This window comes from Gorilla gorilla, chromosome 16 (genome assembly GCF_029281585.2).
Source record: "Gorilla gorilla gorilla isolate KB3781 chromosome 16, NHGRI_mGorGor1-v2.1_pri, whole genome shotgun sequence".
NCBI classification, from domain to species: Eukaryota; Metazoa; Chordata; class Mammalia; order Primates; family Hominidae; genus Gorilla; species Gorilla gorilla.
Genome location: NC_073240.2, coordinates 51140800 through 51163440, shown reverse-complemented (window position 1 = coordinate 51163440; position 22641 = coordinate 51140800). Strand labels below are relative to the sequence as shown.

At 42.6% G+C, this 22641-nt stretch overlaps 1 long non-coding RNA gene across 3 annotated transcripts; it reads right to left on the bottom strand.

Annotated features, from left to right (window-relative positions):
• Positions 1–6674: 6674 nt before the first annotated feature.
• On the bottom strand, positions 6675–22572 carry LOC129526963 (uncharacterized). 3 transcript variants are annotated; one of them, XR_010130985.1, is made up of 2 exons: positions 22438–22572; positions 6675–21884 (listed from the first exon to the last, which is right to left on the bottom strand). It is a non-coding gene; the product is annotated as an uncharacterized lncRNA (long non-coding RNA). The 3 variants fall into 3 exon arrangements; XR_010130984.1 differs by having other exon boundaries at positions 22147–22488; XR_010130986.1 differs by having other exon boundaries at positions 22219–22488.
• Between the last annotated feature and the right edge of the window lie 69 nt (positions 22573–22641).

The following is a 22641-nucleotide window of genomic DNA, read 5'->3' as shown; positions in this document are numbered from 1 at the left end:
AATTTTTTTCACTTCCCCCAAGCCTTATCTCTTATGTTGCTTACTTGTTAATGGTACACCATCCCCCCAGACACTCAGGTTGCCAAAAACAATACATACCTGCCTGCAATGTTTCTTCCATTTGGCCCTTCCCTTCCATTCCTCCTGCCATATTCTGTATCATCTCATTACCTCTTACTTAGTAGCTATTTTAATGATCTCTTAATTGCCCTTCTTGTTCCTGGTGTGTCCTAATCCAATCTATCGTGAACAAGACTACAAACTTAATCTTCTAAATTCAAAGTTCTAATCTTATCATGTCCTATTATGAACATCTTTAATTTTTTTTTTCCCATTGTCTTTAGTCCCAACACAAACTGGACCCAATTCATGAATTCTTTTTACTTACACATACTGGAGTAAGAACCACTTCACTTCATGCTTTATCATAATTTCCCCACCTTTATTATGCAGTTCCCTCTTCATAGATACCCCCGCCACTTGCGAATATCTAAATCCTTCCGAATTTTCAAGATAAAAGGCTGACTACAAAGGCTGACTACTTAATACCTTTTCCTGTCTTCTCTATCTGGTAGACTCCTCTTTATCCTGCAAGACTCAAACATAATTTCTTCTCTACAATGTTTGTAAACTTAATCACTCTTGATTTCTGCTTCCAAAGCACATTGAACATACTATTATAAAAACAATTCCTACCATGTTATACTGTAATTATTTTTTTCTGTAACTGTCTCCCTACTAATCTCTCAGCTTCTCAAAAGAGTAAAAACCGGGCATGGTGGCTCATGGCTGTAGTCCCAGTTACTCAGAAGGCTCAGGCAGGAGGATCACCTGAACCCAGGAGTTTGAATCCAGCCTAAGCAACATGTCAAGACCTCATCTTTAAAAAAAAAAAAAAAAAAAAGAGGCTGGGCGAGGTGGCTCATGCCTGTAATCCCAGCACTTTGGGAGGCCAAGGCAGGTGGATCACTTGAGGTCAGGAATTCAACACCAGCCTGACCAACACGGTGAAACCCCATCTCTACTAAAAATACTAAATTAGCTGGACATGGTGGCAGATGCCTGTAATCCCAGCTACTCAGGAGGCTGAGGCAGGGGAATCGCTTGAACCTGGAAGGCAGAGGTTGCAGTGAGCCGAGATTGCGCCATTGCACTCCAGCCTAGGTGACAGAGTGACAGTCCATCTCAATAAATAAATAAATAAATAAATAAAAATAATAATAAAAAAAAAGCAAAAGAGGCCGGACGTGGTGGCTCAGGCCTGTAATCCCAGCACTTTGGGAGGCCAAGGCGGGAGGATCAGTTGAGCCCACGAGTTCGAGACTAGCCTGGGCAATACAGTAAGACTCCATCCCTACAAAAAATTAAAAAATTAGCTGGGTGTGGTGGCACACACCTGTAGTCCCAGCTACTTAGGAGGCTGAGGCAGGAGGATCACTTGAGCCTGGGAGATTGAGGCTTCAGTGAGCTGTGATTGCACCACTGTAATCAGGCCTGAGCAACACGGTGAGACTCGTTTCAAACAACAACAACAACAAAACAAACAAAACAAGCACAAAAGTAAGTGGAAGATAGCTTTTTTTTTTTTGAGGCGGAGTTTCACTCTTGTTGGCCAGGCTGGACTGCAATGACACGATCTCAGCTCACTGCAACCTCCGCCTCCCAGATTCAAGCGATTCTCCTGCCTCAGCCTCCTGAGTAGCTGGGATTACAGGCATGCGCCACTATGCCCGGCTAATTTTGTATTTTTGGTAGAGATGGGGTTTCTCCATGTTGGTCAGGCTGGTCTCCAGCTCCTAACCTCAGGTGATCCGCCCACCTCGGCCTCCCAAAGTGTTGGATTACAGGCGTGAGCCACAGTGCCTGGCCCAGAAGATAATTTTAATCTGTGCATCCCTAATGTCCAGCATAACACCTTGCCCAGAAACATCCATGATAGACTGGGCACGGTGGCTCACGCCTTAATCCCAGCACTTTGGGAGGCCAAGGAAGGTGGATCACCTGAGGTCGGGAGTTTGAGACCAGCGTGGCCAACATGGTGAAACTCCGTCTCTACTAAAAATACAAAAAATTAGCCAGGCGTGGTGGTGGGTGCCTGTAATCCCAGCTACTCAGGAGACTGAGGCAGGAGAATCACTTGAACCTGTGAGGCAGACGTTGCAGTGAGCCGAGATTGCACCATTGCACTCCAGCCTGGAAGACAAGAGCAAGATTCCGTCTCAAGACAAAAAAAAAAAAAAGAAACATCTATGATAAATCTTTATTGACTGAAATGAGTGAATCCATTTTTGATCTTCTCTAGCTAAAAGTAAATTGTCGGCTGGGCATGGTGACTCATGCCTGTAATCCCAGCACTTTGGGAGGCTAAGGCAGGTGGATCACCTGAGGTCAGGAGTTTAAGACCAGTCTGGCCGACATGGCAAAACCCTTTCTCTACTAAAAATACAAAAATTAGCCAAGCGCGGTGGCACGTGCCTGTTATCCCAACTACTTGGGATGCTGAGGCAGGAGTTTCGCTTGAACCTGGGAGGCGGAGGTTGCAGTGAGCCGAGATCACACCATTGTACTCCAGCCTGGGCAACAGAGTGAGACTCCATCTCAAAGACAAAAAAAAAAAGTAAATTGTCTTTATTAAACTGCCATAGCGTTTTCTCTGTACATCTCATGTCATATCATTTTCTGCCATATGTAATTGTTATTTATGTACCCTGATGGATGGCTATCCCCTAAAGGCCAGAGACTTTGCCTTACCATCTGACAGCCTCAAGGAGGCTAGTAAGAGGGCCCTTACTATATAGGCTCCCTACATCATTGTCACACCTAGATTTGACTTTGATCAGGACATACGGACATACCTCAAGAACACAAAATTCAAAAACTAAAGTGATAGGGAGAGACCTATCACTTTAGTAGTATAGGCCAAGGCAAACTACTAAGAGACCTAGTTTGCCCCTGTATTCAGAAACTTTTAATACAGGTTTCTTTCTTTTTTTTTTCAGAGATGGAGTCTCACTCTGTCACCCAGGCTGGAGTGCAGTGGCGTGAATTTGGCTCACTGCAAGCTCTGCCTCCTGGGTTCACGCCATTCTCCTGCCTCAGCCGAGTAGCTGGGACTACAGGCGCCCGCCATCATGCCCAGCTAATTTTTTTGTATTTTTAGTAGAGACGGGGTTTCACCGTGTTAGCCAGGATGGTCTCGATCTCCTGACCTCGTGATCTGCCCGCCTTGGCCTCCCAAAGTTCTGGGATTACAGCTGTGGGCCACTGTGCCCAGCCAGAAACTTGTAATACAGGTTTCTACAAATAAGGTAAGCATTGTTGCCTGGGAAAGCTATTCATTTGTTTCTTCATCAATTCATAAATCACTTTGTGGAGAAGAAGGGGGATGCATTTAGAGCAGTTACTTTATGCCAGGGATTTTCACATACATTATCTCCAACTCCCCACAACAACATTATGAGATGAGCACTATTATCCTAAATTTATAGATAAGGAAAATGATGCTCAGAGTGCTTTAGTGACTTATTCAATATCATAGAGCTGACGAGTGACAGAATCAAACTTGAAAGCAATTATGTGTGAGTTTAAAACATAAGCTCTTTTCCACCTTGTCATGCAACACACTCAGAATGTTTCTGGAGAAAACACTGGAGAAACCTTGAATCATAACCTGCCAGAACAAAGGGTCAAGCTTGCACCAAATATGTATTGAGGAAATCCTTAAGGAACAAAAATCAACTTGCCAAGTTTTATCTTGAGCACCAGGGTAATGCCTGCTTCCCAAAAAAGCTAGGGTTAATGTACATTTCCAGAAGGGATGGAGAAAAGATAGCAGTTATGATTGTGGGGAAAGGGAATGGGAGCTACAGGATTTGTAGCTGGGTATCAGAAACTTTAAAACAGATTGGAAATCAACAGAAACTCACTCTAACGGAATACACATTGGAGGGGACACATTTGGATCTTAAGTATACTGGGCCCTAGATATGTTCTATTCAGTTCAGCTAAGTAACATGAAGTATTCTGGGGACTGTGGCAGGTGTGAGGAATGCAAAGAAACTAACGGCTGTTGCCTTTAAGACACTGAGTCTTGCATAGCAGTCTGTTGGTGGGAATAAGAGACACGGTGCCAGGGTCGAGTCTTTTCTAAAAGGCCCTGGAAAACCCAGAGTGATCTCATTGCAGAGGCAGGATAGAAGGGAATCCATGGGTTATTAACAGCAGGCAGACCAAAAGTTTCAGTGTACCTAACACTAGCCTTGATTATCAGTAATCTTCTTCTTTTATTCAAAGGTAGCACAATATATACACTTTCTGCACCTTCCTTTTTAAATTTAATCTATCATTAAGTTTATATTAAGCAGAAAATATTTCCCTATGAGTACTTATCAATGTTCCTTATATTTTTTCCTAGGTTGTTAATCTGTCCTTTGACTTGTCTATTTTTTTTTTGCGGGGGGGGGGGGGGTCATGCAGATTTTTTTTTTTTTGAAACCAAGTGTCACTCTGTCACCAGGCTGGAGTGCAGTAGTGTGATCTTGGCTCACTGCAACCTCTGCCTCCCAGGTTCAAGGGATTCTCCTGCCTCAGCCTCCTGAGCAGCTGGGACTACAGGCGCACACCACCACACCCCGCTAATTTTTTTTTTGTATTTTTAGTAGAGACAGGGTTTCACCGTGTTGGCCAGGATGGTCTCAATCTCTTGATCTCATGATCCGGCCCACCTCGGCCTCCCAAAGTGCTGGGATTACAGGCGTGAGCCACCGTGCCCTGCCTGTTTTTGATTTTTACTTAGTTGATTTAATCAATTTTTTCAATGACTTCTGATTTGAGTCAGAATCAATAATAGTATAGCTTCTTCAGTGATATATATTTTTCCTTTTTTTCTAGACGGAGTCTTGCTCTGTAGCCGAGGCTGGAGTGCAGTGGTGCGATCTCAGCTCACTGCAACCTTTGCCTCAAGGGTCCCAGTTCAATTCTCCTGCCTCAGCCTCCTGAGTAGCTGCGATTACAGGCACATGCCACCATGCCCAGCTAATTTTTGTATTTTTAGTAGAGACGGGGTTCCACCCCGTTGGCCAAGCTGGTCTTTAACTCCTGACCTCGTGATCCGCCTGCCTCAGCCTCCCAAAGTGCTGGGATTAAAGGCATGAGCCACCACTCCCGGCCGATCCTGTGTTTTTGTCTGGTCAAAGGGTATCTCTGTGGGTAAAACTGGAGTCTGTACTTTTGTTGTCATTAACTCTCTCTAGCCTGGAGATGCAGAAAGCTAGAGGCAGGGAAAGTGTACAATACAGCTGCAAGTCTATCTCATATAAGCAACTCTATGGGCTAGTCAGCAAAGGACTGCTTTAAGCATAGTTGGGTCTAGATTTGCCTAAGTATGGTGACTTTTTCTGAGGTGGGGGCAAGTTAGAAGGAATTAAGTGAGTATAAATACCTAGAACCCATGTTAAGACCTCAATAGGTGGATCCTTTCTTGGGTCTCTAACCACAAGTGCTTACAAAATCTGGTCTCTTCACACACTTCAGGGTGAGAATTTAGTTAACCTCTGCTATACTATACATAATTCATAAAGCTCCACTATTACAATCAGTTTGGGCATAGGGGTTGTCCCAAGCTTCCCTATATTGCAAACTTGGAATGTCCTTGAGAAGAATGAGAAAGCAATGACTGAATGGCTGGGGTGGCTGCTCAGTGTTGGGAATGTTTGTACCTTGCATTTACCCCTGAGCTGCTGAGCTGTACAGACATGCCTTCTAATTGAGAAGATGCATAACATGTAGACAGGAAGGAGGACAAAGACAAGTGTGTTGGGATTAAGCTCTTCGTTTATGTTCTCAAAGTGAGATGAGACCCAGTATATTGAACAGTAATCAACACAAATACAGGTAATAGCAGTCAAAGAAATTCTTGAAGAACCAAAATTTCATGAGTTGGGTCTAGAATTTTGCCAGTTCACTGTTCCATGGCTTCCTTATGGTGTAGTACACCTTAGGTCCTGCCTACTGACTCTAGCTGCTTTAACAGGAAAGAAGAGGACAAAGACCCCAAAAATCTTCCCTAAATTTTATTGTACATGTTGTGCCAGGCTTTCACTCCTAAAGGAAAACAGCACGGGAAGAAATAGTCAGGCATGTCTGAGAAGCAGCATGGTACAGTAGAAATAAAACATGAGTTTCCAGGTGGAAGACCAAATGGGGGAAAAGTTGTAATTTTGCTATTTTCATTTTTTTTAGATGGAGTCTCGCTCTGTCACCCAGGCTGGAGTGCAGTGACACAATCTCAGGCCAGTGCAACCTCCACCTCCCGGGTTCAAACGATTCTCCTCCCTCGACCCCCCGAGTAGTTGGTATTACAGGCACCTGCCATCATACCTGGCTAATTTTTGTATTTTTAGTAGAGATGGGGTTTCACTATATTGGCTAGGCTGGGCTTGAACTCCTGACCTCAGGTGATCCACCCACTTCGGCCTCTCAAAGTGTTGGGATTACAGGCGTGAGGTACCGCACCCGACCGATTTTGCTATTCTCGACCTGCATATTACTTATCTTGAATCTATATTTTCTCATTTGTAAAATCAGTGGTAACACCTACCTTGCAGAGATTAAATGAGAAATCTACATGAAAGCATTTAATAGTTGATGAATAAATGCATAAGTGGAGTCAAATGTGTAGTAACATCCAGTATTTTAATATTTATGCTTGATAAGTCATTTAAGTCGAAGACTCTTTATGTATTAATTTCAGCAAGTAACATAACCACACAGAATAGACAACGAAAGCATAATTAGTCATTATACACAATTACAATTTGATAAAAAATTTCAACATATACAGAAGTATAAAGAATGTGTATCTATCATGCAGTTTCTACAATTATCATTCCAACTCCTCGTTTCTTTGATATTGCCAACAATTTACACCCTGCCCCAATTCCAAATTTGGAAACAAGTCCCAGATATTAACATAATTTCCTCTTCAACATTTCAGTATGCCTGAGAGATTCTTGTTTAAAAAAACATTTTTTTGAGGGGAACAGGGTCTCTCTCTGTCACCCAGGCTGGAGTGTAACGGTGCGATCTTGGCTCATTGCAACCTCTGCCTCCCAGGCTCAAGCAATTCTCCTGGTTCAGCCTCCCAAGTAGCTAGAACTACAGGCGCACACCACTGCTGTAGGACTGTGTACTCTTTTAGAGACGGGGTTTCACCATGTTAGCCAGGCTGGACTCAAACTTCTGAGCTCAGGTGATCTGCCCACCTTGGCCTCACAAAGTGCTGGGATTACACGCATAAGCCAGGGTGCCAAGCCTTGTTTTAAAATTTAATCTTTATGCTCTGAATGGAAAGGCTATAAATGGAGTTCAACAAAAGGAAAAAACATTTAAAAAATAGAATTTCTTTCTTTCTTCTTTTTAAGATGGAGTCTTGCTCTGTTGCCCAAGCTGGAGTGCAGTGGCACGATCTCAGCTCACTGCAGCCTCCCCTGGGTTCAAGTGATCCTCCTGCCTTAGCCTCCCAAGTACCTGGGATTACAAGCGTGCACCACCAGGCCTGGCTAATTTTTTGTATTTTTAGTAGAGATGGGGTTTTGCCGTGTTGGCCAGGCTGGTCTGGAACTCCTGGCCTCAAGTGATCCATCTGCCTCGGCCTCCCAAAGCGCTGGGATTACAGGTGTGAGCCACTGTATCCAGACAAAAATAAAATTTAATCATAACATCATTATAATAATAAAACATCATAGCCAAACAAAATTAATGATTCCTTGGTATCATTAAATATCCAGTTAATCCCACATTTAATACCACTTACAGCCCATTATTACTTTTGTTATATTATCACAGCCAGTTCCAAAACCTTATAGCCCATTAAGTGTATGAGTTTACACCTGCATTTGTATTATCTCTGATTTCTTTTTTTTTTTTGAGACAGAGTCTCACTCTGTTGCCCCAGGTTGGAGTGCAGTGGCGTGATCTTGGCTCACTGCAACCTCCACCTCCCGTGTTCAAGCAATTCTCTTGTGCCTCAGCCTCTTGAGTAGCTGGGATTATAGGCACACACCATCACATCCAGCTAATCTTTTGTATCTTTAGTAGAGATAGGCTTTCGCCATGTTGCCCAGGCTGGTCTTGAACTCCTGGCCTCAAGTGATCCACCTGCCTTGGCCTCCCAAAGTGCTGGGACTATAGGCATGAGCCACTATGTCCAGCCTCTGATTTCTTTTTTCTTTTTTTTTGAGGCAGAGTCTTGCTCTGTTGCCCCGGCTGGAGTGCAGTGACACGATCTTGGCTCACTGCAACCTCCACCTCCCAGGTTCAAGCAATTCTCCTGACTCAGCACCCAAGCAGCTAGGATTACAGGCATGCACCAGCACGCCCGACTAATTTTTGTATTTTTAGTAGAGACGGGGTTTCGCCATGTTGGCCAGGCTGGTTTCTAACTCCCGACATCTGGTGATCTGTCTGCCTGGGCCTCCCAAAGTGCTGGGATTACAGGCGTGAGCCACCTTGCCCGGCAAGCAGCCTCTGATTTCAACTCAAGAGACAGAAGAGGATCCCAAATTCCAAGCAACTCCCAAGATGCAAATCAAAATATAGAAATGTTAAACAAATTGAAGGATTTCCCAATAGTTACCTGCAACACCTAAAGGTTACTGTTTCCAAATGGTGCAAGAACTATGCAAACAATATGTTGGTTGCTGTTAAATTCAAGGACAGGACACTATTAACAGTTATAACATTTTTGTATGGACCTTTATGAATCTGTGGGAAACTAGAGACACGTTGTCTTAGCTTAGGATGCCATAAAACTACCATGGGCTTAAATAATAGAAATTTATTTCTCACAGTTCTGGAGCATGGGAAGTCCAAGATCAAGGTGCCAGCCAATTTGGTTCCTGGTGGGGGCTCCCTTTCTGGTTTGCAAGTGGCCGTCTCACTGTATTCTTATATGGCTTTTCCTCTGCTCTTGAGGAGGAAGATTTCTCTCTTCTTCTTATAACACCACTAATCCCATAATGAGGGCCCTACCGTCATGACCTATCTAACCATATTACCTCCAAAGGCCCCATCTCCAGATACTATCACATTGGACTCCAAATATTTAATTTATTTATTATGGGACTCCAAATATTTATTTATTTTTTTGAGATGGAATCTCGCATTGTTGCCCAGGCTGGAGTGTACTGACGCGATCTCAGCTCACAACCTCTGCCTCCCGGGTTCAAAGCAATTCTCCTGCCTCAGCCTCCCCAGTAGCTGGGACTACAGGCGTGTGCCACCATGCCTGGCTAATTTTTGTATTTTTAGTAGAGACAGGGTTTCACTATGTTGGCCAGGCTGGTCTTGAACTCCTGACTTTGTGATCCACCCGCCTTGGCCTCCCAAAATGCTGGGATTACAGGTGTGAGCCACCGTGCCCAGCCCTCCACATTTTTTTTTTTGAGACAGAGTTTCCCTCTTGTTGCCCAGGTGAAGTACAATGGCATAATCTCGGCTCAGTGCAACCTCCACCCCCTGGGTTCAAGAGATTCTCTTGCCTCAGCCTCTCGAGTAGCAGGGATTACAGGTGCTCACCAACACATCCCGGTAATTTTTGCATTTTTAGTAGAGACGGGGTTTTGCCACGTTGGCCAGGCTGGTCTCAAAACTCCTGACCTCAGGTGATTCACCCACCTTGGCCTCCTAGTGCTGGGATTACAGGCGTGAGCCATCGCAATTGGCAATTTTTTTTTTTTTCTTGAGACAAGGTCTTGCTCTGTCACCCAGGCTGGCAAAATCATGGCTCACTGCAGTCTCAAACTTCTGGGCTCAGGCAAGCCTCCTGAGTAGCTGGGACTACAGGTGTATGACACCACACCTGGCTAATTAAAAAAATTTTTTTTTTGTAGAGACGGGGTCTCCCTATGTTGTCCAGGCTGGTCCTGAACTCCCGGACTCAAGCAATCCTCCCACCTAGGCCTCCCAAAGTGTTAGGTTTACAGGTGTGAGTTACCATGTCTGGCTTCCAAAATATGAAGTTTGGGAGGACATAAACATTTAGTCTATAACATATATTAAGTTGGTACACTACAAAGTGAGCAAAAGTATATACATACAAATAGCTGGGAAAAGGTGAGAGCATTAAGGACAAGCAAACATGTGACTGTTTCTAGCCATTTGCCAGATTTACCTATGAGCTTAACAATGAAGCTAGAGCTGAACCAAGCTACTGTTTTCTGACTAAAGAGATGTCTTCGTAAGCAGTAATGTGGGGTAACCCATAATGAGGAAAACTTAGTCATAAAGGAGAAAAGCAAGAGAAACAGAGAATTAGCAGGAGTTTTTTTTTTTTTAAAGAATGAATTCGTGAAACATGAAAAATGAATGAATTTGTGAAAATGGCAAAACATATTTTTACCATTTCTGATATGTACAGTGACAAGTTCTTTTGATACCATGCCCTAGACTGTGTATTACCCATCTATTCAGCAGTCATCTCAACAGGTATCATGACATTTTCAAAACCAAAAACTGAGTTTTTTTTTTTTTTTTTAGATGGAGTCTCGCTCTGTTGTCCAGGCTGGAGTGCGATGGCACTATCTTGGCTCACTGCAAACTCCGCCTCCCGGGTTCAAGCAATTCTCCTGCCTCAGCCTCCTGAGTAGCTGGGATTACAGGCGCCTGCCACCATGCTCGGCTAATTTTTGTATTTTTAGTAGAGACAGGGTTTCACCATGTTGGCCAGGCTGGTCTTGAACTCCTGACCTCAGGTGATCTGCCTGCCTTTGGCTTCCCAAAGTGCTGGGATCCAAAATAGTTTTAATTAACTTTGACTGAGGAATAGCTATCACCTAGTTGGTTTTTTTTTTTTTTTTGGAAGGAAAAAAGTGATACCAAAATATCTTAACGCTTATAAGGAGTCAAAAGTCCAAAACCATTTAGAAATTAATTGATTTTTTAAAAGCCTTAAGTGGCTGAGTGCGGTGGCTCATGCCTTTAATCCCAGCCCTTTGGGAGACTGAGGTGGGCAGATCACTGGAGGTCAGGTGTTCCAGACCAGCCTGTCTAACATGGCAAAACCCTGTCTCTACTAAAAAATACAAAAATTAGCCCGGTGTGGTAGAGCACAACTGTAGTCCCAGCTACTCAGGAGGTGCACACCAACATGTCCGGTGGAAGGATGGCTTGAGCCTAGGAATTTGATGCTGCAGCGAGCTGTGATACTGTACCACTGTACTCCAGCTGGGGTACAGAGAGACACTACCTCTAAATAAATAACCTTAAGTGTTTTTTCCAAAGATATTGCTTATGACTTTCAAAAGAGATATACAGAGTGGTGGCTGCAGTGGCTCAAGCCTATAATCCTAGCACTTTAGAAGGCTGAGGCAGGTGATCACTTGAAGTCCGGAGTTTGAGGCCAGCCTGGCCAACATGGTAAAACCCCGTCTCTACTAAAAATACAAAAATTAGCCAGGTGTGGTGGTAGGCGCCTGTAATCCCAGCTACTTGGGAGGCTGAGGCTGGAGAATCTCTTGAACCCAGGAGGCAGAGGCTGCACTGAGCAGAGATCGTACCACTGTACTCCAGCCTGGGTAACGTAGTGAGACTCTGACTCAAAAAAGGGGTATAGTCACTTAAATTTGTGTAGATGAGGCACTATTAGCACAGTTTTCCAGATAGTACTGATTACTTAAACATGTCAAAATAATTATTACTAGTATTTGAGTCCTTACTTTTCTAAGCACTTTATATTTATTTAGTCCTCTCAAATACAAGGTAGATTCTATCATATTCCCCACTTTATAGGGGGGAACTGAAGTATAGAGATTATGCAACTTCCAAGCAGCTGGGCCTCAAAGATTAAGATGCTCTAGAAATCATGATTTGTAAAATGAATAAAAAGTTGGGCAAGTCAGAGACCCACATGCCGTATCTCTTTTCCTCCTCCTGTTACTTTTACTCCAAGTAACTCAGATAATTATTCCTGAAAATCTTTCTTCACACCCTGATAAAAATCCCCAGTTTAGATGGAATTCATAGCCCAATATCCCTTTCTCCCTCCCCGTACCACCTCAGCACTGAAGCAAGATTAATTAAACATCTTTTTTTTTTTCTTGAGTCTTACTCCGTAGCCCAGGCTGGTGCAGTGGTGTGATCCTGGCTCACTGCAGCCTCAACCTCCTGGCCTCAAGCAATCCTCCCACCTCAGGATGAGTAGCCGTCACTACAGGCAGCACCACCATGCCCGACTAATTTTTGTATTTTTTTGTAGAGATGGGATTTTGCTCTATTGCCCAGGTTGGTCAAAAATCATTTTCAGTTCCTGTATCAAGGAACTTTTTAAAAAAATTAGTGATTTTTTCCTTCTTACCATGTTAATTTTCTGCAACTCAAACAAAGGCTGAAGGATCCTTTTAGATTCTACTAAGCTTGCACATTTGCCAAACAAAGTGTGGGTGGAGCTGTTTATAGTCATTCCAGGTTCCTCTCCAGGTTTGCTGGTCATTTGACAACCTAAGCAACCATGTTTTTACTAGTTGTAGGTGTGTAGCTGCAGGAGCAGCAGCAGAAAAATTCTATATCCTGAACAAATTCTGTCAACTGAACCCCATTTCTCTCAATTTAACCAAATGATATTGTTACTGTTCCTGAAAATATTAATTAAGACTTGAAATAATCTGCCCTTCAAAAGCTGGTAGGTAAAAATCCAAAAACTTGGCAGCACTCTAATCCATCAGCAATGCTGGGGTGAAAACACTTGGTACATAGAGGGCAAATTAAAAATACATATATGCCTTTTTGCAGAGCAATTCCACCTGTGGAAACTGAGATGAGACATATTTAAATATACAAGGAAAGATGTACATCCAAGGATAATCATTCAAGCACTAGAGTACAAAAGAAACTCAATGTCCCTAAACTGGGTCATAACTAAATAATGTGCAGTGGTTAAGAAAAAATGTCGCCTTTTTGCACTGAGATGGAAAAGCCATCTCAAGTCCAATGTGCAGAAGGGTTTGTACGGTATTTTCTCTTATATAAAAATGGGGGAGGGGGAATAAGAACATTTATTCTCACATATATATGTATGAAAAAATGTGTATGTGGAAAAATATACAAGAGGCTGGGCACTGTGATTCATGCCTGTAACTCCACTTTGGGAGGCCGAGGCAAGCGATCACCTGAGGTCAGGAGTTCAAGACCAGCCTGGCCAACATGGTGAAACCCTGTCTCTACTAAAAATATAAAAATTAGCCGGGCGTGGTAGCATGCGCCTGTAGTCCCAGCTACATGGGAGGCTGAGGCAGGAGAATTGCTTGAACTCGGGAGGCGGAGGTTGCAGTGACCCAGTATCATGCCACTGCACCTCAGCCTGGGCGACAGATCGAGACTATGTCTCAAAAAAAAAAAAAGAAAGAATATGCAAGAAACAAAAAGTAGAGGTTACTTCAGTAGTGATAACTGGATGGGTGGAAGTGATGATTAAAAAATTTTCTTTGAACCAATGAATGGCTTATCTATTCAAATAATTTTTAAAAATTGGCTAGAAGCTCTAATCAACCAACCAATAACTATTAAATGCCTGCTTGTCTTAAAATAGAGTCTACAGGCTAGGTAGCCCAAATGCAACCTTAACTCTGAGATACAAAATATAAGGTTGAATGAGTGGCTGTGCCTAAACAATTTCTGGAAATCAAAGTTCTTGGTGCCTCTGGGGAATTCTGATATCAGTGACTTGGCCAAAGAATTTCACTTGCTTATTGGTGGTCTTCTCTAGAACTCAGAGCAGGGAGACAAATGAAGATAGGGTGAGATGCTCACCCAACCAAGTGAAAAATTTTCAGCAGTGTGTCTGCCAAAAATCCACACATTATTCATCTGCAAACCTAAAAACAGGTAGGAAGGAACCAGTAATTGCTTTATGGTACAGAATTTTTAAAAAATTTTCTTTAATGTTATAATGCTATTTGTATGGTAAATGAGTTTAATAAATCTGATAGGAAAAAGTCTTCCTCCTTGATTACAGTAGTTTATACATTTTAAGGAGATACTGATGCTTTTCAAAAGGCATGTGTTCATCACCAGGAGAAGTTATCTTTCATTCCAAGTATTAATGACCTTTGATTGGCAAAACCATATTGATCTTTTCTCTTAGAATTTCAGGTGACTAAAACTGCACTGTAAACACAGTGAACAAAATAAAATAACACTGCAGTGTTTCCCAATGTGCAGGATCCATACCACTGGTGATAATCAACATAGGCAGTACATGAACAAAGCAGTAAATAACATTGAATCACACAGCAATAAAGTTATTCCTGTTTACAGGCCAGGCGTGGTGGCTAATGTCTGTAATCCCAACACTTTGGGAGGTCAAGGTGGGTGTCTCGCCTGAGCTCAGGAGTTCAAGACTAGCCTGGGCAACATGGCAAAACCCCAACTCTACCAGAAATACACAGAATTAGCCAGGCATGGTGGCTGCGCTTGTAGTTCTAGCTGCTAAGGAGGCTGAGGTGGGAGAATCACCTGAGCATGGGAAATCGAGGCTGCAGTGAGCTGAGATCTTGCCACTGCACGCCAGCTTGGGCAACAGAGTTAAGACTGTGTCTCAGAGAAAAAAAAACCTATTCTTCATTCAAGCCTTGAGATTCGAAGTGCTTGGTTGGCAAGAGTATCTAGATATAATTTAATAACTGGTTTGTTTTCATTATACTAATTTTTACATTTACTATCTTGACTTTTTTCCCCGTTATTGACAGGCGTTTACATTTGTCTGGATTACCCACATTCACAGAAGCATTAAGACAGGAGTGCAGGTGCTGCTATGTTATGGGAACCCCTTAGTCAAAAAACACAAAAATCCAATGGTCTTTTCCCAGGGCTTATCTTTACTTGAGCTAAATTCTCCCCATGGTCTTCTGTAACACACACTTAGCCTCTCCAGGAATGGTGTAGTACACAGAATAAACTGGAGTCAAGCTGGTTTTGAATGCTGGTTCTTTTTACTGCTTTTTGAGTCTACAAAGCCAGTCTATCAAATGAGGCTAAAATTGGCTACCTTGGAAATGGAAAGGAATAAATGAGATAGTAAATGTAGAGCAGCTGGCATACAGTTTAACAGATGCTCAATAAATGCTGATTTGCTTTCCTCCTTCGCTTCTCCTTCTCTGTCCTTCAGTACTTTTCTCAATATTCTCTCTCACTGGTTTCCTTCACTCTCATGGCTTTATCACCCTTCTATGGATGGGTAACTTCTAATTTTCTATCACCAATTCTGACCTTTTTTCAGAGTACCAAACCTTAGCTTTTGTGTGTTTAATAATTCTACCTTGATATTCTGGCATCATCTTAAACTCAATCCATACAAAATTTCTCTTTCTACAAAAAACTTGAAGGCAGTGGGGGTAAGGTGAGAGAGTCACAGGGGTTGGAGTGAGGAGCCACAAGTTCTTTTTTTTTTTTTGTCCACATCATGGGATTTTTTTTTATAAGTTCACTGGTTTTTAGTCTATGTTCTGTCTACTCTAATCACCTGAACATATTTCCTAGCTTAATTTCATGTTTTTCGTCTGTGATGGAGTGATAAAATGAACATTTTCTGTTTATAACTTTTTGCAAGCTTAAAAAATGCCATATAAAATTGCTATTGACATCTGATTCAACATGGTGGGATGAGGGAAGGAGTTAAGGATGAGATTTTGAGCCTGAGTTCTGCAGTGTCTTTTGCACCTGTCTTGCCTTTCCTTCACCATTGTCATTCCCTAGAATTCAGGCCTACCTTATCTTTCACATTTGTGATGCATTTACAGAAAAATTGGCTCAGTCAGGGAAGTAATAGTTGGTAGTGTGTATCCAGCATTGCTCACGAGTTTTAAAAATAACCATGAAATATATAATATACATACTGAAAGTACATTTTTCTCCAAAAAACCTACTTCTCATTAAGTCATAGAGTGAACACTCATGTAATCCCAGTGTCTTAGAATGTTAGGCTTATTTGGCTCACGGTTTTGCAGGCTGTACAAGAAGCATGGTAGCAGTATCTGCTTCCAGTGAGGGCTTCAGGCTGCTCATGGTGGAAGGCAGACAGGAGATGACATATGCAGAGATCACATGGCGAGAGAAAGGAGAGAGGAGGTGCCAGTCTCTTAATGAACTCATTCCTTACAGAATACGAAGCCACTCATGAGAAATCCACTCCCACAACCCTTCCCACCAGGCCTCACCTCCAACACTGGGGATCAAATTTTAACATGAGACTTGGTAGGGTCAGGCAAACCAAACTCAAGCCATAGCACCCTACTTAGGAACAGAACATCAACAGCACTCCAGAAGCACCTGTTACCTCCCAAGCACTACTCCCTGCAAAGCTAACTATTTCTTTTCTTTATACTTTTACTACCTAAACATATATCCCTAAATCTAGATTGGTTTGCCTGTTTGTTGAACTTCCCATTTTCCAAAGTGGTTATACCAATACCAATATACATTTCCAGCAGCCGTGTAGTTTCAGTTACTCCAACTCTTGACCAACATCTGGCATTTTCTGGGTTTTCCATTTTAGCCATTCTGTTGGGTGTGAGATTAAAATCTCATTTAGGTTTTAATTTACATTTCTCTAATGATTAAATTAGTTGAGTATCTTTTACATGTTTATCGGCCATCTACACGCCCCTTTTTTATTTTTTAAGAAACTAATATTTAGATACCTTTTTTTGTGAGGTGACTGTTTAAGTTTCTACCTTTTTTTTTTTTTTTGAGATGGAGCCTTGCTCTGTCGCCCAAGCTGGAGTGCAGTGGCACGATCTTGGCTCACTGCAACTTCTGCCTCCTGGTTTCAAGCAATTCTCCTGTCTCAGCCTCCTGAGTAGTTGGGATTACAGGTACTTGCCACTACGTCTGGCTAATTTTTATATTTTTAGTAGAGACAGGGTTTTGTCATGTTGGCCAGGCTGGTCTCGAACTTCTGACCTCAAGTGATCTGCCTGCCTGGGACTCCCAAAGTGCTTGGATTACAGGTGTTAGCCACTGCCTGGCCTCTACCCATTTTTTCATTGGATGTCTTCTTTTTTATTGATTTGTGGGAGTCTACAAATTCAAGATAGCAGCAAAGAGATGTATTTCTATTGTAGACATGAATGCATTTGGCTGGGTGTGGTGGATTACACCTGTAATCCCAGCACTTTGGGAGGCTGAAGTGGGAGGATCACTTGAGCTCAGGAGTTTGAGAATAGCCTGGGCAACGTGGCAAAACACAGTCTCTACAAAACATACAAAAATGAGCTGGGCGTGGTGGTGTGCACCTGTAGTCCCAGCTACTCAGGAGGCTGAGGCGGGAGGATCGCTTGAGCCCAGGTTGAGGCTGCAGTGAGCTGAGATCACATCACGGCCTTCCAGCCTGCATGGGCGACAAGGTGAGACCTTATTCCCTCCACCTCCCCAAAAGATGAAATGAACTCATTTGTTTGATGCTATTAGAATACCAGTAACTCCCCTTACTTTGGCCCCAAATTCACAAATGAACCCTCCAAAAGGTAATGCAGTTAACTTCATGCATTCTCTTTAAACAATGTACTGAGTCTTTATGCCAGGGAATTTGGAATTAACAGATACAGTACAGGTCTCTCATTTCAAAGTAGTATTCCTAATCATGAAGCAAATGAGAGACCTGTACTGGAATCCTGTCTTTAACACCTTTGAGGATGGTGAATTTAGGTAAGTTATTCAACCTATTTTAGCCTCAGTTTCTTCATTGGAAAAATGGGGCAAACAATACTTGTTTTACAGAGTTGTGAGGATTAAATGAGACAATATATATAATATGCTTTGCACAGTGGCTGGCATACAGGAAACATTTAATATATGGTAGCTACCATAAACTCAGTTATTTCCATGTAGCTTTCCATGTCTACATGGAGGGAGAAAATGAGCAGATGTCCATTATAACTTAGCTATTACAGTTTTCACTCTAAAGTAAAAAAGGCATTTAGATTTATATGTCTTCTGGGAGTTTGGTTCTTCTGACTCCCTTCATCTGTGAGACCATAGGTACTTTTATGTAATATGATAAAAATTATTAGAAAAAGAAAAAAACGGCCGGGTGCAGTGGCTCACACCTGTAATCCCAGCACTTTGGGAGGTCAAGGCAGGTAGATCACCTGAGGTTGGGAGTTCGAGACCAGCCTGACCAACATGGAGAAACCCGTCTCTACTAAAAATACAAAATTAGCAGGGTATGGTGGTGCATGCTTGTAATCCCAGCTACTTGGGAGGCTGGGGTAGGAGTATCGCTTCAACTTGGGAGACAGAGGTTGCGGTGAGCCAAGATCGCACCATTGCACTCCAGCCTGGGCAATAAAAGTGAAACTCTGTCTCAAAAAAGAAAAAAAATAAACTAAAAAGGAAAAAAGGGCCGGGCACGGTGGCTTACGCCTGTAATCCCAGCACTTTGGGAGGCTGAGGCAGGTGGATCACAAGGTCAGGCGATCAAGACCATCCTGGCCAACATGGTGAAACCCCGTCTCTACTGAAAATACAAAAATTAGCTGGATGTGGTGGCGCACACCTGTAATCCCAGCTATTCAGGAGGCTGAGGCAGGAGAATCGCTTGAACCCAGGAGGCAGAGGTTGCAGTGAGCCGAGACTGCACCACTGCACTCCAGCCTGGCGACAGAGCAAGACTCCCATCTCGAACACAAAAAACAAACAAAAAAAGGGAAATAAAGAATATGCAAAGTACAATCCCTCAAATTTTTATTAGACCCACAGAAATAAAATTAGTCTGTTAAATTGCTATAAGTTTCTAAATTCTTACTTTCTGTAAATGCCTTGACATGGATGTGTAACAAAGGGCTTACAGACTGGCACTGCCTTGTGGACCACACTTTTGGTGAGACTGCTCTAGAGCGCTGACAAAAATCAGACTTTGAATCCACAGGGCTGAAGTCAAAGCAACTGAAGGGTGTCCTGACTCACCAGCTGGCCACCTAGTGGCCTCTTTCTAGTCATAAGCACAACCTTGTGTCACTCCTTAGTTCAAAAACCATCCATTATTCTGCCTGACTCAAGGGTAAAATCTCAGTCCTTTAATCTGACATCCAAGGCCTTCCAGAGCTGGTTCTAAACAACTTTTTAAGTCTGACTTTCCACTATCCTCTATTTGACTAGACTGCATTGTCCAATATGGTAATAACTTGTCCCACTTGAAATGCAGAAGTGAAATGAGGCTAATTTAGGAACTGAATTCATAATCCTAACTTTAATTTAAAATAAAATTTAAAAATATACACGATTCGATTACCGTAAAACTTTTAAGTATGCTTGGAACGACTTGGGTATGTGAATCTATTTTTTCAGCTGGGAATTTTACGAAATCAAGTACTGAGATATGCTATAAGTATAAAATACACACCAGATTTCAAATGCTTAGTTATGAGAAAGATAATGTAAAATATTTTTAATATTTAGTAATTTTTTATGTTGATCACATGTGAAATAATATTTGGATATGCTAGGTTAAATAAAAGGCGTAATTAAAATTAATTCCACCTAGACAACATGCCCCAAACCTAGGCATCACTATTGATTCCTCCCTTTCCTCATTTAATTGGTAAGCAAGATAGGTCAGCTTTTTGGATTCATCCACTTTCCTCATCTCTACTGCTACTATCCTAGTCCATAATACTCCATTTCTTTTTTTTTTTTTGAGACGGAGTCTCGCTCTGTCGCCCAGGCTGGAGTACAGTGGCACGATCTCGGCTCACTGCAAGCCCTGCCTCCCGGGTTCACGCCATTATCCTGCCTCAGCCTCCCGAGTAGCTGGGACTACAGGCGCCAGCCACCACGCCTGGCTAATTTTCAAAAAAATTTTTTATTTTGAATAGAGACGAGGTTTCACCGTGTTAGCCAGGATGGTCTCCATCTCCTGACCTCTTGATCCTCCCACCTCGGCCTCCCAAAGTGCTGCGATTACAGGCGTGAGCCACTGCGCCCGGCCAGATACTCCATTTCTTAAATCCTTCAATGGCTTCCAGTGCACTTCACCTTCTTATTGAGGCTGAAGACTTCACCTCCTATCATTCCTTCTTTTGGTCACTAGATTTCGGATACACTGACCTTGCTATTCCCTAAACACAACAAACTTTTCACCTTAGGGCCTTTGCCCAGCTATTCCCTTTGGTCTCACACTGTTCTTGTCCTAATACCTTCTCAGTGAGGCCATCTCTGATCAACCAACCACCAAAAGTTTGCTCTCTTTTCCCCAGAGTAACACTTTATCCAATCAGCTTTTAACTTTCCTCACAAACTCTTTTTTTTTGAGACGGAGTCTCGTTCAGTCGCCCAGGCTGGAGTGCAGGGGCGCAATCTCGGCTCACTGCAGCCTCCGTGTCCTGGGTTCAAGCTATTCTCCTGCCTCAGCCTCCGGAGTAGCTGGAATTACAGGAGCGTGCCACCGTGCCCGGCTAATTTGTTTCAGTAGAGACGGGGTTTTGCCATGTTGGCCAGGCTGCTCTTTAACTCCTGAACTCAGGAGATCCACCCACCTCGGCCTCCCAAACTGCTGGGATTACTGGCATGAGCCACTGCACCCAGCCTTCTTCACGAATTTATGGGATATTCTCCTCTTTTTTTAAAAACTTGTTTATATGCTGTTTCCCTCTAAAAACAGGAATAGGAACCATTTGTTTTGCTGCTGCTTTACCTATTTCAGTGTGTAGAACAGTACCAGGCACAGAGTAGGTGCTCTTCCAACAGTGTTGAATGAATATCTAATTGCAGACTACACATATCTGACTGGTTGGCTCACATGCACTTCAAATTTTACATGGTCAAAACAGAGACTTCTTCCTTCCCTAACATATATTCTTATTTTGTTTCTAATCTCAGTGAAGACATTACTATCCTCCTAGCTGCTCCACCAACTCACTTGGGAGTCACCTCTGACATCTATCTCCCTCAGTCATTTTCAGTTAACCAAATCTCCCAATAACTACTTTATTTTCTTCACACCTACCTGCCACCAACTCTGTCCAAGTCATTACTGACTCACAGCCTACTGTTTACTCCAAACTCTTCTGTTTGCCTCAAATTTTTGTGTAACAGTGATCTGTCTAAAATGAATTCAATCCTATGATTCTTCTACTTAAAATCTTTCAATATCTTCCTCCTGGTTCTCAGAAGCTGACTTCTGCACATAGCATTCAAGGCCTTCACAAGTAGACCTCCAGCATTGTCTTCTTTACCCAACAATCTCTCTAGTGTTTGCCTCCAAACATCTGTACTTACTGCTTCTTATCTAGAAAGTCTTCCATAATACCCTTATTAAAGCTAATTGCTTCTCTAGTCCCATTCCATTTTATTCCTCCCTCTTGGTTTAGTAAGGGGTTCCTCCTTTATTTGATTCCACAGTATCAAGTAGCTTCACTCTCATCATACTGATGATGCCTATTTACTCGCCTACATTCTACAGCCTAAGATTAATGGGGGCAACGATTCTGTAACAATTAGCTGAATGTTCACTCAAATAAACAATGCTCATTCAAATAATGCTACAGAAAAACATCAGAATTTTGACAAATTTCTATTAACTGAAGAAATGAAAATATTAAATCAAAAGAAAACACAGCCTATGGTTCCTATGCTTTTTTTCTATTTTAAGCACAATGCTTTAATAAATTACGCAAAGACTACAAATCTTTATTACATCAATTGTTACAAAAGGCTAAGTGGAGAAAGATTACTTATCTGAAGCTGCACAAAATCAGTGGGCAATATGGATTTCATTTAAGCTTGTCAATTCTCCTGGATTAAATTCTTGGCGCTGTCTCACATATTCCCAAGTCCTACATGTAGGATGCTAGAAGTTGCAGTTACTAGGTTGGGAAAGCCATGCCCAGACGCCCCTGTGAAAAACATATCAATATATTAAGTTCCTTAGCAAATCACATCTAGATTAAGTTCATAAGGCTTTTTTTTTTTTTAACTTCGCAAATCTCCAAACTTTTGCTACTTTCTTAATAAAATACAACAAAATTTTTGACATTCCAGCCACGGAAAAACAGCTCTCTACCTCTGAGGTGGCAGTAATCCAAGCAGTTACTAGGATCTACGAAACATGAGGCATAATTAGAATGTTCGGGAAAAAATCTACAGAAATATGTATACCTTCGTCATGAACCTGACTGTTGAGTTTACGAAAAAGTGGAAAAGGAACTTCACTCGTTCCTTCCCTGGTACCTTCACAGCGTCTCCCGTCCCAGTCTGCCTAGTTTAATCTAGGGACACTTAAAGGTAAATCCTAGCCTCTTGGCTGTCCTTCCGTCTCCCAGGATTCTGCTAGGCCGCTCAGTTGGCAAGCTTAAACTCCAAAGATTCCGCACTCTCCGTCTTTCAACAGTCATGTCACAGAGACACGAAGCTTAGCACAAGAACATTAGTTTCCAAACTCCTACCCACCGCAGAACAGGCGGGAAGGTTCGGCGGCCACCCGGCCTCTCCGCCGCGCACATGGCCGTCGGCAGCTCCCACCCCCGCTGCCGCGCAGGCGCCGGGCGAGCCGGGACTTGCGGTCGCCGAGAGCGGATCATTCCGCCGCTTTCTTTGTGTGGTTGAAGCACTAGAAAGGGCATATTTTCTTTCCCTTCGTTAAAAAATCAGACC